The 17,526-nt window shown below is 35.1% G+C and overlaps 1 protein-coding gene and 1 long non-coding RNA gene across 6 annotated transcripts in view; one reads left to right on the top strand and one right to left on the bottom strand.

Annotated features, from left to right (window-relative positions):
* Positions 1–3,816, bottom strand: part of IQCM (IQ motif containing M) — a 496,764-nt gene extending 492,948 nt beyond the window's left edge. For all 5 annotated transcript variants that reach the window (XM_011710533.2, XM_011710534.2, XM_011710535.2 and 2 more), the window contains exon 1: positions 3,608–3,816. The gene's annotated coding sequence lies outside the window, so the exon portion shown is untranslated. The remainder of the gene's footprint in view (positions 1–3,607) is intronic.
* A 155-nt stretch (positions 3,817–3,971) lies between these two features.
* LOC105463457 (uncharacterized) overlaps positions 3,972–17,526 on the top strand; it is a 68,432-nt gene continuing 54,877 nt past the window's right edge. Inside the window, exons 1-2 of the long non-coding RNA XR_011620514.1 lie at positions 3,972–4,054; positions 5,171–5,234. This is a non-coding gene — a long non-coding RNA (uncharacterized lncRNA). The remainder of the gene's footprint in view (positions 4,055–5,170; positions 5,235–17,526) is intronic.

The following is a 17,526-nucleotide window of genomic DNA, read 5'->3' as shown; positions in this document are numbered from 1 at the left end:
TGAAAATTCTTTTCTTTAAGAATGTTGAATATTGGCCCCCACTCTCTTCTGGCTTGGAGAGTTTCTGCCGAGAGATCTGCTGTTAGTCTGATGGGCTTCCCTTTGTGGGTAACCCGACCTTTCTCTCTGGCTGCCCTTAAGATTTTTTCCTTCATTTCAACTTTGGTGAATCTGGCAATTATGTGTCTTGGAGTTGCTCTTCTTGAGGAGTATCTTTGTGGCGTTCTCTGTATTTCCTGGATTTGAATGTTGGCCTGCCCTACTAGGTTGGGGAAGTTCTCCTGGATGATATCCTGAAGAGTGTTTTCCAACTTGGTTCCATCCTCCCCCTCACTTTCAGGCATCCCAATCAGACGTAGATTTGGTCTTTTTACATAATCCCATACTTCTTGCAGGCTTTGTTCATTTCTTTTTCTTCTTTTTTCTTTTGGTTTCTCTTCTTGCTTCATTTCATTCATTTGATCCTCAATCGCTGATACTCTTTCTTCCAGTTGATCGAGTCGGTTACTGAAGCTTGTGCATTTGTCACGTATTTCTCGTGTCATGGTTTTCATCTCTTTCATTTCGTTTATGACCTTCTTAGACCTAATACCATAAAAATCCTAGAGGAAAACCTAGGTAGTACCATTCAGGACATAGGCATGGGAAAAGACTTCATGTCTAAAACACCAAAAGCAACGGCAGCAAAAGCCAAAATTGACAAATGGGATCTCATTAAACTAAAGAGCTTCTGCACAGCAAAAGAAACTACCATCAGAGTGAACAGGCAACCTACAGAATGGGAGAAAATTTTTGCAATCTACTCATCTGACAAAGGGCTAATATCCAGAACCTACAAAGAACTCAAACAAATTTACAAGAAAAAAACAAACAACCCCATCAAAAAGTGGGCAAAGGATATGAACAGACATTTCTCAAAAGAAGACATTCATATAGCCAACAGACACATGAAAAAATGCTCATCATCACTGGCCATCAGAGAAATGCAAATCAAAACCACAATGAGATACCATCTCACACCAGTTAGAATGGCGATCATTCAAAAGTCAGGAAACAACAGGTGCTGGAGAGGATGTGGAGAAATAGGAACACTTTTACACTGTTGGTGGGATTGTAAACTAGTTCAACCATTATGGAAAACAGTATGGCGATTCCTCAAGGATCTAGAACTAGATGTACCATATGACCCAGCCATCCCATTACTGGGTATATACCCAAAGGATTATAAATTATGCTGCTATAAAGACACATGCACACGTATGTTTATTGCGGCACTATTCACAATAGCAAAGACTTGGAATCAACCCAAATGTCCATCAGTGACAGATTGGATTAAGAAAATGTGGCACATATACACCATGGAATACTATGCAGCCATCAAAAAGGATGAGTTTGTGTCCTTTGTAGGGACATGGATGCAGCTGGAAACCATCATTCTTAGCAAACTATCACAAGAACAGAAAACCAAACACCACATGTTCTCACTCATAGGTGGGAACTGAACAATGAGATCACTTGGACTCGGGAAGGGGAACATCACACACCGGGGCCTATCATGGGGAGGGGTGGGGGGAGGGATTGCATTGGGAGTTATACCTGATGTAAATGACGAGTTGATGGGTGCTGATGAGTTGATGGGTGCAGCACACCAACATGGCACAAGTATACATATGTAACAAACCTGCACATTATGCACATGTACCCTAGAACTTAAAGTATAATAATAATAAATAAATTTAAAAAAAAAATAAAAATAATATTGACAAAAAAAAAAAAGAATTCATTTATTGGCTAGTCCTCAATAATATCCTCCTCTCTTTAGAAAAACAGAGACCAAGAGGTGCCAAAATTATTATTCCATAGTCTTTAGCACAGAGTGCCACTTGGATTTTCTCACAAGCTGATAAAGTGCAAAACCTGCTCTGACCCATTTAGACTCCAAAGCTTCATTACAAACCTCCCAATAATTGAACAACTGCAATTCATTATGAGCATGCTGTAATCCAGGGCTTCGTGAAGAAAGTATCTGAATGGTAGGAAGCAGCTGAAACGAATCTTCTGAATTCCTTTACAATTCTAAAAGTAAACAGGAGACTTTCTGGATATGGTTAAGATACAGAAAATCAGATGGAGCCTAGGTCCTGAGTTCTTTAACATTCATTGCAATAAAAGCTTTTGCACACTACCTAAACTTCTAAAATACAGAGAATTATGTTTTAAAATGTCAAGACCTTCCAAGAGGAAATATTGCAGTACAGATTTCCAACAAATACTGGTGAAATAATTTCACTCTAAATGATAATTCATGTTGATAGTTCCATATTAAAAATCATGTTAGAAGCCTGTAATTCCTCCCCTTGAAAACATATAACTAGTCATGCTATATTGGAATCAGCTCTAGAAAATGATCTCTTACCACCAGAAATATTTTCACTGTCTGTTCTGGAAGAACAACCCAGTCTTTATCAAGCTAATTATCTTAAGTCTATAGGGTAATTACTTCAAGATGGGCAAGGTGATATTTTTAAACTTAATCATTCCAAAAAATAGACTGATAATATTTTTAGTATTTTTTAGAACTCCATAACAGATTTTTTCATAACAAATGACAAATATCAATCAGGTATCCAGAACAGCTATTCTAAAGCCACTATTCACCTCTGTTCCATCTCACTTAGGGACAGTTAAGATTAATTAACAGTTCAAATTAATTTCTCTGAATAATTTCTCTGACCCATCTCTTGGGTCTATTATTAGCATTTGACCCAATAGGCAGAGACCATCAAGAATAAAAAATGTATAATGCTGACGATTGTGTATATGACCACTCTGGAATATCAATCACATACAGTTAAAAGCCAGGATTTTTTCTTATGCCACATTCAATCTTCCAATTCACTCTTTAAAGAGATTAAATATGTCTGTGTTCAAGAGCACTCTAAAAATCTATATGTAAAAGTGATTTAGTAATGGTGTTGATTTACAAAAATAAAGCAATAGTAGAGTATCCTACTCTTTGATAATGCATGATTTTATTTTCTCTTTGTAAGAGGCCTCTCAAATAAGTGTTGGTCTCTGTTGACAACAGTCATAAAGCTCAGTATTAACATTAAATGTATTTAATTTGGTAAAATCATTTAGCTTTTAAAAGGAAAATTTTAAGTAGCCCAAATAAGAAAACCAACTCACAAAGCTACATGCGGGTATAGTTTATAACTGAAGGCGCATGAGGATGCAATTCTACTTAAAATCAGACACAGACCGAGGGGCCTGAATTGTTGTGTACAGACAATGTGGTATATTAGTAACTTCCACCTTAAAGTTTTTCATTCCAAGGTGATTTGCTTTTCTTCCTAGAAGGCACAGAAGAGCTAATTGAAAATATACTCATGGGTTGTAAAACAAAAAACATTGTGAACCATATATCTTATCATCTAAGCAAAAAAAAAAAAAAATTATAAACATAATTTTATTAAATCCTAAGAACACTTATTTCTTTGGACAAATTCCATGAGAAAAAAAAATGTGCCTTGCAGAAAGTGTGGAAAGCCTTTTATAAGAAACAGATAATACTACTTAAGCCAACTGATAGTGCTTAATTACTTACCTTTTTGCCTTAGTTCCAACAAAACTTCTAGAAACAAATTCACTGCCCCAAAATCATAGTAATCCCAGTTGCTTCATAGCATAGAAACCTTGTATTCTTCCTTTATTTTTTTATCTTTAATTATTCAGCTTTACATTGTTTTAAATTTTTAAGACCAATTCCAAATAGGTAATGAATATTTCAAATAGATTCTGAAATCCTGCCAATCTTCTGATTGCTTCTTCTCACATATGCCTGTCTTCTTTTGGCACCAAAAGAATTCTAGAATCAGAATATTTCTTTGTGATGTATTAGATAATTGGCTATTATTATCATCCTGCCTATGTCAGGGGGAGTTCCCTATTCCAAATAGTATAGATCCAGACTAAGCTCCTTCGTGAAGAACACCAAATCTGACAACAGAAAATAATAAAATACCTCACAGGAGAAAGACTCTACTTTTAACATGTAAGATTTAAAAGAACCAATAAAAGTTGACTGAAGGATAAGCATTCCTTATTTTTCATCATTTCTTAAAATATTTAACATTATATAACAGTATAAAACAACAGTTGTCCATGGATGATTAAAACTGCAGTGCTTATAAAACCAAGTATTAGATTACATCAAAAGGCTTGATGTAATCCATGTTGCATCAGATGCAACATTTGTAATCAATGTTGCATCTGATGCAACATTGAATGCAAAACTAACAAATGTTATAAAGTATTAGACCTAGAAAATTGAAATTACTTTGCAGCCATCTCTGACGGGTTTAAATTTATAAGAGTTCAGTTTAATTGGGCTTGGTGGTAAATGAACTAAATACTGTGACTGGCATCTGATCTTAATACACACATTGTGATATCTTCAAAATTGACACTTTCTTCTTGGTCACTCTTCTCTCTTGCATCACCACTATAAGGCAGTGATCCTCAATCAGAGATGGTTTTACTCACCTGGGGACATTTGACAATGTCTAAAGACATTTGTGGTTGTCGCAATGGGGATAGTGTTACTGGCATATAATGGGTAAAGGCCAGGGATGATGCTAAACCATGATGCTAAACCCCTTACAATGTGCGGGACAACTCCAGACAACAAAGAATTACCCGATCCAAAATAATAGTATTGTGAAGATGGAGAAACCCTGGCAAAAGGACTAACAGTACAAAGATCCTATTAATGTGCTATGCTTCATGTTGTAATAAGGAAGATGAAAGAACTAAGGCTAACAACTTTTTCAATGGTCAATTTAACCCTAGAATTTATTCTACATTTTGGCACTCAAAATCCATACTCATTCATTAAGCTCTCATTCTAGTCACATACTTTCATTCAAGAATCTTCTTATGCCATTCCAATCCAATACTGGCAGATACCTCTGAATAATTAATATTAAGTACCATTTTTAATAAAAGCCCTCAGGGTCATATGTCTATTCTGAACAAAAGCTCAAAGAGAAACTAAATAAAATACATTTTGTCAGTCACTAGTCCTTCAATGTCTTCTATTTAAGCCATCTAACTTTTACTCCCAAATGAAGTTGATTATTCAGTGGCAATTTTCCTGTTTCTGTTATAGTTATGACAATTCTCTGAAACTTCAACCTTGATCATGAAGAGAGATGCTCCAACATACAAATCAGGTATCCTCACTATACTAAAAACTATGCAGTGTCACAATAGAAACATCAGAAACCAAAGTTCTCTGATCAGATGCTTTCTATGAAATATGAAATAGCTAAACCAACTCTAAGCTATGCCTCAAAGTTATATGCTTCCAAGCTATTCAAATATAAAACAAGCACTAACAAATGGGCAACCTTGTCCATCGCAAGGCTAATAAATCAAAATCACCAAGGTAAGTTAACTGCATTTTCAGTGGGTGCAGATTTATCATCACAGGCATGATAATCATGCAACCACTAGAAAAAGCAATGTGTTTTCCATGACCTTGGTCATAATTCACCAACAACACTGAATTATAATGTTTCACTATATCACTCTGGGCACACTCTAAAAAACGACTTCAGGACTTTGGGTCTTCTGAACACACATGTGTTCATCTGATGATTTTTTTGACACTACAATTTAGTATGAAAACTATAAACACCTGATACCTAAAGAATAAGGCAGTGGATAAGAAAACTGAAGAAAAGCAGGACTTAAATGTCTTTAAAAGTTTCCGAAAACAAAAAGTTGGTGGGAAATTTCAGTTAGTTCAAATACAGAAGCCTCCACATTTTCACCTTTTCAACAATGACTATAACCCTTACATCTGACAATTTCTTTTAGTTGAATTCCCTACAGTAGGAATGTCAAGGTTGAAATAAAGTCAGAGAAGTTTCAAGCATTCTGTTCTGTAAGTAGTTTTATTTCGATTTCCACAAGTGGAGAAAGGCTTGACTGCCGCAAATGTTTCCAAGAAGGAGAAAGTGGTTAAGAGATGCTGATATCTTTCCAGGTTTTCAGAGATTAATAGAAAGTGTAGAAAATCACATAAGGAACACAAGATAGAGGAAACAAGTTGTTGCAAAGACGGACAAGATATCAAGATATACTTTCCTAACTTGCACTGTTGCTCCCAAGTTTAGAACGTGAAAGAACTGAAATTGCATTTTTAAAATATTTAAATGGAGACTTTTAAAATCCTAGGACAAAAGGCCAAGTGTCCAGAGATAAAATTTTGAAAAGTTTGACTATTTAAAGAACTGCATAAAATCAAAAGCCTGAATTGGAATCCTGATTGGGATCCTTCCTGGATGTGTAAATTTGGGCTAGCTATATAATCACTCAGAGCCTTTGGTGTTTGCTCTTATTGTTGTTTGTTTTATTTTTATTTTTTGGTTGTTTTGGTTTTGGTTTTTAGTTGTGAAGTAGAGATCATAATGTATATCAAGAGCATGAAACATATGTTATGCAAGAAAATTCATGCCATTAATTATTAACTCTCCCATGAAATAGGTTATGGGTCTTTGTGAGAAGACAAAGAGCAGAGACAGAGAGCGAGCAAGAGCTCCACATTTATTGCTGACCATGGGTTCTGAAGACAGTCCAGAAAGTGACCACTGTCGAGCTTTTCTGACTGCTGGGTGGGAAATGAATCCATTGGAAAACTCAAGATTCTAATAATAGTGGTAGCTAACATGCTAGACACAACAATCTAATTGAGGTGGTTCTATCATTATCTATTAGGATTCTTATTCTACTACTGCAAAAATCAAAGATCAGATAAATTAAGGAGATTTCTCAGGTCATAGGCATCAAATGGAGGTATAATAAAACCAAAAGCAAGCTCGAGAGCTGGCAGCAATGGTCATAGAGTGGGTTCTGTCCATAAGGGGTCCCAGATGCAATGAAACATTAGAATCATTCTCATGAGAGACTAAACTATCAAATATTCCTTTATCCTGTTTCAAACATACATATTAATGGAAGAGAATAAAAAATTCAGAGTATTAAAAGATAATTTGAAATAAATAAGAAAGATTGAATTATAAAATAAATATAATTGGGATAATAACCCTCCATTTTGGAAAGAAGAAATCCTGCCACACACCATAACATACAAAAAATAAACTACAGAGGAAGTAACTTTTATTGCTATTGTTGTTGTCATTGTTAGAGACAGAGTCTTGCTCTGTTGCCCAGGCTCAAGTGCAGTGGCATGATCATGCTCACTGCAACTTTGAACTGCTGGATTCAAGCAATCCTTCCATTTCATCCTCCTGAGTAGCTATGACTGCAGGCACACACTATCACATCTGGCTAACTTTTAAAATTTTTGTAGAGATAAGTCTCTCTTTGTTGACCAGGCTGCTCTCAAACTCCTGGGTTCAAGCACTCCTTCTACCTAGGACTCCCAAAGTGCTGGCATTATAAGCATGAACCACCATACCTGTCCCCAAAATAAAATTTTATGTATAAAAACCCAATAGCATATTTTTAAAATTAGAGTATTTTTATGTTGAGGCTGTTTTGTCTAAGCATGACTAAAAAGCCAAAAATCATACAGGAAAATATTAAAAGTTTTGACCTGTAAAATTTAACTTCTGTTCAAAAAATACACCATAAACAAAATCAAAAGATATATTATTGAGCAAAACATTTGCAGCATATCTTTAATAAAGTACAAATTATCAATTTAAAAAGATGAACATTGTTTCTAAAAAATCAAAAGACATACAGAGACAATTCATAAAATAAATGAAAATGGCCAGGAATTAAAAGATGATTGAAAGATAATAATTAAAACAACAATCTGATACTTTTAACCTATCTGTCAAAAATTATTATGATTATTAATGCCCAGTGCTGGGGAAGTTGGGACTCATTTCATTGTCAGTGAGAGAATACATAGGTACAAGTTCTCTGGAAAGGAATCTAGCAATCTACATCAAATTCAAAATATATGTGCCTTCAAACTAGCAATTTTACTGCTAGGGATGTTTCTAAGGAACAAATCTAACAAGTATTCAATAAGTCGTGTAGAAAGGCATTTATGGAAAAATCAGTTAAAACGATGACATCTTTCAAACAACGTAAGTGTCCCTCAGTTTGTTGATCAAATTATGGTATTTCCATACTATGATATGTAATTCATTTGTTTAGAAAAGTAAAGTAGAGTAAAGTAGATTAATATTTAGAAACCTGTTCTTGGCATAGCTTGATTAAAGCAGGCTAGGGGATAATTATTTATTATAGCATAATACAATTTATGTATTCAAATACATATTTTTAAGTCTGGAAAGGTGTAACCAAAGAAATAAAAGAAAATAGCTTGGAAAAATATAAACCAAGGTTAACATGGTTGTCTATGAATAGCTAAATCATAAATATTATTTTCTTCCTTTAGTTTCAATATTTCCTGATTTTTCTTTAATAAACATGTTTTGCCTTTGTAATTAAACTTATTACAACCAAAGAATTTATATTAAAATATTCATCTTTTTAATAGGCTCATAAACATTAATTAAAGAAAACCAATCTGATTTTACAGAGGAATACTGTTTTTCTTTTTTTGCATCTACACTAAAATAGACCAGTCTTCCTAGTATTATTTTTTTTCACATTTAAGATAAATTGATTCATTGCTTCTAAAATCTAAAACCAAGGAGTATAGCTAATACTTACTCTAGCCCTTATAATTTTAGCCTTTCCACAGTAAAATTTTAAGTGTCTGCTGGTCAATTCGTTTTTAAACTAAAATGGATGATGTAATATTAGTATCCAACACACGCTGTTGATTGGCTGACTCATTTTCTAGCAATGTGTAGAAAAATGTCATGGTGCCTACGAACACACTAAAATACGATGACAGATTAATTATTTAGAGGGTGAATCATAGCTACAGAAAAAAATAAACAAGGGAAAATAAAGGATTCTGAAATTAATCACATGAAGGATTCTGTGTAAATGTGGAAGACAGGTTCTTCTATTTGTAGATGATAGTTGGCTACTTCTGGAATTAATTTTTAAAGTCTCCAATCATGTTCTGAAAGCATTCAGTCTCAAAACAAGTTTGTTATTTTAGTCTCCACACTCATTGAGCCTTTCTCCAGAGAAGCTGCCAAACCCAGCACCAGTTGGCCTCTTGGGAACAAGACTAAGCTAACAGCAGATACTTCTTTTTGAACTGTTAATAGATGTTAAAAGGATAGAGTTGAACTAATCTAAATCTATTAAGTTGGAAACAAAGGTTGCCTCCAAGGGAATTTGAATTCTATGGTCAAAATTTAGAACATTTCCATTTTCTTCCCCATAACTGCTTACTTTTTTTTTTTTTTTTTTTTTTTTTTTTTTTTTTTTTTTTGAGACGAAGTCTCATTCTGTCGCCAGGCCAGAGTGCAGTGGTGGCAGGATCTTTGCTCACTGCAACCTCCGCCTCCTGGGTTCAAGCGATTCTCCTGCCTCAGCCTCCCAAGAAGCTGGGACTACAGGCGGACACCACTATGCCCAGCTAATTGTGCTTACCTCTTTTAAGTGCTCTGCTTTTTCTTAAATATTGCTTGTAAATAAGTGCCTATCAATTCTACTGCTCTCTTTTGCCTGGCTCTTTCCTGTGTTGTCAAAGTGGTCCTTGGAAGTATTAGTGAAACCTGAATAAAACTAGGCATAGCAGCATGTTACACAAGCCTCATTTCCTTACCTCGCTTCCTGGACCCCATCCAGACTATCAGTGAAATTTACAGAGATTCAAGTTAATAGGGAGAAAAAAGTAAAAGCACATGATGGCTAGATTGCTAATGAGAGTATAAATTGGTCCCACTGCTCTGCAGGGCAATATAAAGCAACGCTTTTTAAAATCTTCATGCCCTTATACCCAGTAATTCCACATAACTATTTATAGTCAAGTAAGTCCAGCACAGCATTATTTGATTCACAATAGATTCATTCACTTGCAGAGTTTTTTTCTAACTTTAATCAGATAGTACTCTAATACAGAAAACACTCACACAACCAGAAACAACGTTAGAGCCGCAGTAGACATGAAAAATCTTTTTGCTCAGTTATTTCCAGTGATTTTCAAACAGGTTCCTAAGTATTATTTTTAAATGTTGGAGAGTATCTGATGGTCCTAGTGGGTGGGCCAGGGATGTCACATGCTGGTAATGCCTGAATTATTTCCATATAACAAAGAATTCCCCTGCCCAAAGTACCAGCAGTAGAACTGGTGCTCTACCCAGGTCCTCTCTTCAAGGTCACCCATTCCCAGTTTCTGGGAATATTGCTCATTTCTGGATCATAGCTGTGTCTTTCACAAGGCATTGCTGCAGAGACCTGCCTTGCCCAAGGTTTTATTATTCCTCCTCCCAGATGGTACCCATGGGTGATGTCTGCCTAATACAGGAAACAATGGCTGACTCCTTTGCTTCAACCTGGGACAATTCCACAGGGCCTTCCTATTCCTATAGCTCCTTGTAGGATTGACTGAGGGCCTCAATTCGTATCCTATTGCAGGTTAGCTTCTCCCTCTGCCCAATCCTGCCTTCCCAACTTCATTATAAAAGTATCTCTTATGAACACACACCAGTAAAACTTCTGCCTTCAACTCTCCCTCTCAGTTTGTTTCCATGGAACCCAATTTATGACAGTCTTCACTGAGATACACTGCTTTAGTCCATCCCCTTATACTCCAGATGTGTCAAGAAGGCACTAGAGAAAGATCATGTCTAAAGTACAGAGGTAGCTAGTTAAGCAATCTTTGCATATACTACACGTTAGAAACTACAAGAAGTTTAATAGAGAGAGAACCAAGAAAGAAAGAAAAAAATGTTAAAATATTTATTGTGGGAAAGTATACGTACCTACAGAGAAGAAAAAGGAATGAGAATGACAAAAAGCATTAAGACATGACTATATGGAGAAATGTTAAATAATGATAAAACTTGAGAAGCAATATTACTTGTTCACTACAATAAGATAAATCAAAAGAAGACTGCCCAAATATCTCAGTTTGGGGAAGACTATTTACTGGATTATTTAACTACTCTCAGTCTGTCTAAACTATTCATAATTAGTGTTCATCATGGTGATGAAGCCAAAAGATAATAATTAGATATTTTCTTCTTAAAAGTAAACAGCTACTAGGACATAGAGACCATCAACTGTAGTGAGAGTGAATAAGCATGAACGTAAAACAAATCCCTTTCATCTGCAACCATTATTCCTCTGTCCTCAGAAAAGGCAGCTAATTCTAAACACCCATTGTCCACTAAAGTCTTTCTTATCCCCAGTGTTCTCTTCCTAGTCATTTGTCAATCTTGGAAGACATGTCTCTTCCATGGCCTATTACTCTACTCTTATTTTAACACAGTTCTTAAATACAGTGTGATGATATTTTTACCCTGCAACTTTTATACTTACTATACCTCTGTTCTGTATCAAATGCAGAAATTTCCTGTATTTTCAAGAATAGTGTAGAAAGAATTGCAATACTGCTGAGAGTTCCAGTTGTGACCTAACAAGCACCTCTCCAAAAAAGAAAAAAAAAATGCGGGTTTTGAAAAAATTTTTAATGTAACCTCACACTTAGAATGCAGAACTAGTTTGTAAAATTAGTAAGACTTTTTATTTTTGCATAAAAAGAAAGTTGACTTTATCACACTGGCTTTCTTAATTTTCTCAGAATCAAAACTAGTATTTTTTAAAACAGGAAATAAAGTACACTAAATGAATGGAATTATTACCAAAGCCAATATGGCCAAGATAATTTTCCCCAAACCCTCATTTGAAAAGAATTTGATATCTTAATGTAAAAAGTCAAAGAAATCCTTGGAGTTTAAGCATCTCAAAACATTGTGTCAAATACCTAACATTTATTTTTAAGTAATTTGAATAGTACTTTTATCCTGTACATGTCCAAAAACAATCTTGAAAAAAATATTATTCTAACTTACAGTTAAAATGTCCTGCCTTTCAAAGTCTAACAGGTAACATGGATAAAATACTAGGTTCTCATTTATTCATTCACGATATGAAAAGAATCTCGTCCAACAGCTTCAGGGAAATGTACTAAGTAGAATTTACGTTAATCATTTTCTCATTGTTATCTATGTGAACTACAGTAGGAAGGAGTCAAACTTTAGGATTTAACTCTTTAAAAGTTGAATAATGACAGGAGTTATCATTGCCAGATCCCACTCAATTATGTAAAATCTATGATTTTACATCAAAGAGCACCATGGTACTATTTTAGTCATCCTCTGATTCATTGGCCTCGCTCTCTTCATATTGCATAGAACAATCATATGTTTAATTAAATTTAGAAAAAGTAATAAGCATTCCACATTTTGGGGTGGCAATATGGACCTCCTCCTGTGTTAAACATGTCCCAGTTTATGGCTAAGTTGACAATTCAAAGGCTAAACTAGAAAAGTCAGGACAGCTTGACTTCGTTGGGTTCCCAATTGTACAGCTTGCAATCTTTCTATTTCACTGAGGTAGCGGGGCACCATAACAGGAACAGATTGTTCCATCAGCAGAACAAAAATCGAACCAGCAGCAGTTTTCTCTAAAACTGAGACTGTTTTCCAAATGTGCATGCTCTAGTTAGGACTAAGGTTATTTATTCAAATGCTAATAGAAGTTAAATGTGGCCATTAGCTTTCTAAGTTGAACTTAAAGACTATTTCTTTTCTCTCTTGCCTAGAAGATCTGGTCATATGCCTAGATATTTTCCTGGCTATTAGATTCTGAAACAAATTCCCCTTTGTATGAAATTGTGATTGATCCCTCTGTTTAGTGTGGCATCATTCCACAAACATTAACACATTTAGAAAATAGTGTTGCCTCAGTTTCTTTATAATTATGATTTAGTTCTACTCTCCTGGGTCACTTTTAAGATCAAGGTAGTAAAACACTAGAAACCCTTGCATAGTAGAAATAACGTTCTGGTAGATAGTCTTTATTAAATCTGTTCAATTTACATCCCTGGTTTTCCATTGTCTTTGTGATGAAAATCAAAACTACTAAATTTGGCTTACAAGTCCTGTACCATCTGCCTTCTGTTTACTCTTCCAAGGCCCCATTTTCCCCTTGAACTCTAGTCTCAGCTTCAGTAAACTTCTTCCCATTCTGCAAGGCACCAAACTCTTTGTTGTACTGGAGCCTGCACACATCCCTGTCTCTACCTGAACACTCTTGCTGGAAGTACTATGATCCCTTTTGCCTGCCTACCTATTTCTCATTCTCATCTCATCTCTCTGTCTCTGATTCTAATACACATACACACATACACACAGTATTTCTTAATGTCTGATAGAATTAGAGTTGCCATCAAAAGACATCTGTCTCAAAACATTTCTCTTACTAGGACATCTTTGTGAAGATGCGAATATAAATTTTAGGAGAATTGGACATAGAATTATCTGCATGTAATGAACCTGGTGAAGGTAACAATACATTTTGCTTTGTGAATATGGCAGGCACAGAAAAGAGCCTCAGGGTGAGAAAAGTCCAAGGAGAGTAGTAGGCATAGATGCAAACCTAGATGGGGTGCCCATTTACAGGCCATGACCATCTCTGTATCAGTGCCACCAAACAAGGAACCAGCAAGTTTCTTGTGTGAACTCTGCTTCATGACAGTGGGAAGATAGAAGCTTACACTGGGAATCAACACTGCTTCCTTCATTGAGAAAGTCTTGCTGCAAAAGAAATAAATAAATAATTAGCTGAATTTAAACAGTGTGTTTAGTGACTTTTAGTGGCACTGATCTATAGCACAATCTGAAGGCCCTAGAAAAAGAACTAAATAATAGGACCTTAAAAGCAAAAACAAGCTTACTAAATAAAAAATTTATATCTGCTATTTCTATTTATATCCATAACCATTCATTGTTTTATCTTACCTCTGGCAGACCTACCTGAGCTACTAATTGGGCAAAAAAGGGAAAGCCTCTTAATTCAGGAAACAGGATATTAACATCACTTTACAAAAAAGAGGTTGCACTGAATCAGTGGTTCAACTGAGGGTGATTTTGCCCCCCAGGAAGCATTGGCAACATCTGGAGAATTTTTTCATTGTCACAGCTACAAATAAATAAGAATATGCTACCAGCATCTAGTGAGTAGATACTAGGGATACTACTAAACATTCTACAATGCACAGTACTGTCTCCTCCTGCCCCCACTACTTCCCAACAAAGAATTATCCATTTCAAATTATCATAGTGCTGAGGTTGAAAGATCCTTCATTAAATAACCTCTGAAGTCTCTTTCACCTTTAACATTCTCTGATGCTTTATTTTGATGTTCACTAGAATTGTATTTATTTTAGTGATCTAACGAAAAGTGGTCAAAAATGACTTCTTTAATGTGAATTTCTGCAGTGAAATATATGTAGGCCATAAAGAAAATAGGGTAATAAAATTTCAGTATAAATTCAAAAGTTGAAAATGGTTATAATGCTCAGCAAACTTCCTTAGTGTAGGTGATATAGTCTAATGGAATAAAAAAATTAACAAGAGGGAAAATGCCAGAAATTTCTGCCTAAAATAACTTCTTTTTCTCTATCAGCTATTTGTTTAATCCAATGGTATAAAAAGCAGAAAAATACTCCAGAAACCTAGATTCAGTCAGCATCTCTGTCCTGTTTCATTACAGAGCCATAAGCAGGATTCTATTATATATTCTTGGCTTTAGTTTTTTGTTTGTTTTCACTGGAAAACAGAGATATTACTTGAAGGGTACAACCAAGAATGTTTGACGCAAAAATAACATGGTTTATCGTATTCAGTGAGGCCTCTGGTTAAAATGTATACTGTTTTTAAAAAATACTATCATTAATTCCATTTTACAATGTCATTCTATATAAGTATTTTACAAATTCTTAAATCCAAACAGAATGACTATTCCTTTTAAATACATTTTATAGTGCATGACTAAATTTCTTTATTAAAACATTAATTCAAAAGCAAATACATCCTCTTGCATATAAAAATTATATCTTGATGATTTCTAATGCTCATTTGCTTAATGATATCATTGTGCCTGTAAAATTCACCAGAAGTTAAATTTGGGGCCCCTGTCCTTTGGTGAAAGACCAAAGATTCTCAAAGAGGATGTCAGTCACACCCCTGGAATTATACCCTTCTAGTCGATCTGTTTCAGCTTTCTCAGCTGGCACGTGCATACTTGAAAAGAACAAAAAGAAAACCTTCTCATATTCCCAGGAGGGTCTTTTGTCTTCGTTACTCTTGTGCAGAGAGAAGTGATCTTGTCTCTGCATCTTCTATTATAGTTTTGTTAAGTGGTTCCAAAAGTACTTACCTCCCGAATTCTTGGATATTGCTCTTAAGTATTCTTCAAAGTCATTAGACCTTTTATGTTCATAGCCATAAACAGATGGTATTATAATCCATGTAGCCTATATAAATATTAATGACTACATGCTAAGCATCAAATGCAAAATGGGCAATCAGGGCTGCTATTTAAATTTAAAGACTCAGAACAGAAATGTTAAGACAGAAACTGCAGACTAAAAACAACAACAACAACAGCAACAACTGCAGACTCAAAAAGTAATATGGATAACTGGAATGGCAACATAAATTTCCAAGTGTATGAGAATGAATAATGAGATAAAAATAAAATAAAAATAATACTGGAAGAGTTAAAACACAAGCAACTCTTTTGACTAATTAGTACAATGTAGTATTTAAGAGTAAATTCCCTGAAATTCTAGCCCTACTTATGAGACACAGGCATACCTCTAAGATATTGTGGGTTCAGTTCCAGGCTACCACAATAAAGCAAATATTGCAATAAAGTGAGTTACTCGAACCTTTTGGTTTCTCATAAGTTATGTTTACACTATACTATGGTCTATTAGTTTTTAAAGACAATTAACATTATGTCTTTAAAATGTGCATATCTTAATTTTAAAATATTTTATTGCTAAAAGATGCTAACAATCATCTCAGCTTTCAGATTGCAGCAATTCAGTGATATCTTTAAGCTCCACTTCTAATTCTAGTTCTCTCCCTATTTTCACTCCGTCTGCAATGACTTTTTCCACTAAAACCTTGAACCCCCTTCAAGTTATCCATCAGTGTTAAAATCAACTTTCTCCAAATTCCTGTAACTGTTGATATTTTGATCTCCCATGAATCACGAGAGTTCTTAATGGCATATAGAATGGTGAATCGTCTTCAGAAAGTTTTCAATTTACTTTTCCCAGACTCAAATTACTATCTATGGCAGTTATAGTCTTACAAAATGTATTTCTGAAATGACAGAACTTGAAAGCCAAATGACAGCTTGATCCATGAACTGTAGAATGGATATTGTGTTAGCAGGCACGAAAACAACATGATTCTCCTTGTACATCTCCATTAGAGCTCTGGGTGATGAGGTGCATTGTCAATGAGCACTAATATTTTGAAGGCAATTATTTTTTCTGAGCAGTGGATCTCAACAGTAGGCTTATTCAGTAAACCATGCTATAAACAGATGTGCTGTCATCCAGGCTTTGTTATTCCATTTACAGAGCACAGGCAGAGTAGATTTCCCATTATTCTTAAGGGCCCTAGAATTTTAAGAATGGTAAATGAGCACTGGCTTCAATTTGAAGTCACCAGCTGCATTAGTCCCAAACAAGAGTCAGTCTGTCCTTTGAAGTCAGGAATTGACTACTTCTCTCTAGCTAGGAAAATCCTAGATAGCATCTTCTATTAGAAAACTGTTTCATCTACACTGAAAATCTGATTTAGTGTGGCCACCTTCATCAGTGATCGTAGCTAGATCTTCTGGATAACTTGGCTGCAGCTTTTCCATGAGCACTTGCTGCTTCACCTTATATTTTTGTGTTATAAAGGTGTCTCCTTCCATTAAACCTCATGAACCAACATCTGCTATTTTCCAACTTTTTTCCTTCAGCTTTATCACCTCTATTAGCCCTTACATAATTGAAGAGAGTTAGGACCTTGCTCTAGAAAGGACTTGGGGCCTAAGAGAATGCTGTGGCTGGTTTGATCTTCTATCCAGACCACTCAAACTTTCTACATATCAGCATTAAGGCTCTTTTGCTTTCTTATCATTTATGTGTTCACTGCAATAACATTTTTAATTTCCTTCAATAACTTTTCCTTTGCATCCACAATTTGACTATTTGGTGCAAAAAACCTAGCTTTTGGCCTATCTCAGCTTTCCACATGCCTTCCTCACTAAGCTTAATCATTTATAGCTCTTGATTTTAATAGGCTTGTAACTCTTCCTTTCACTTGAACATTTAGAGGTCATTATAGGGTTATTAATTGACCTAATATCAATATTATTGTGTCACAGTAAATACAGAGGCCCAAGCAGGGGGAGAGAGACAGGGAACAACTGGTCAGTAGAGCAGTCAGAACACACACAACATTTATTAAGTTTGCTGTATTAAAAGGACGCAGTTCATGGCACCTCAAAAAAATTACAATAGTAACATCAAAGATCACT

This window comes from Macaca nemestrina, chromosome 3 (genome assembly GCF_043159975.1).
Source record: "Macaca nemestrina isolate mMacNem1 chromosome 3, mMacNem.hap1, whole genome shotgun sequence".
In the NCBI taxonomy this organism is placed as follows: domain Eukaryota; kingdom Metazoa; phylum Chordata; class Mammalia; order Primates; family Cercopithecidae; genus Macaca; species Macaca nemestrina.
Note: the sequence above shows the minus strand (reverse complement) of the source record. Positions and strands in the feature narration are given on the sequence as shown.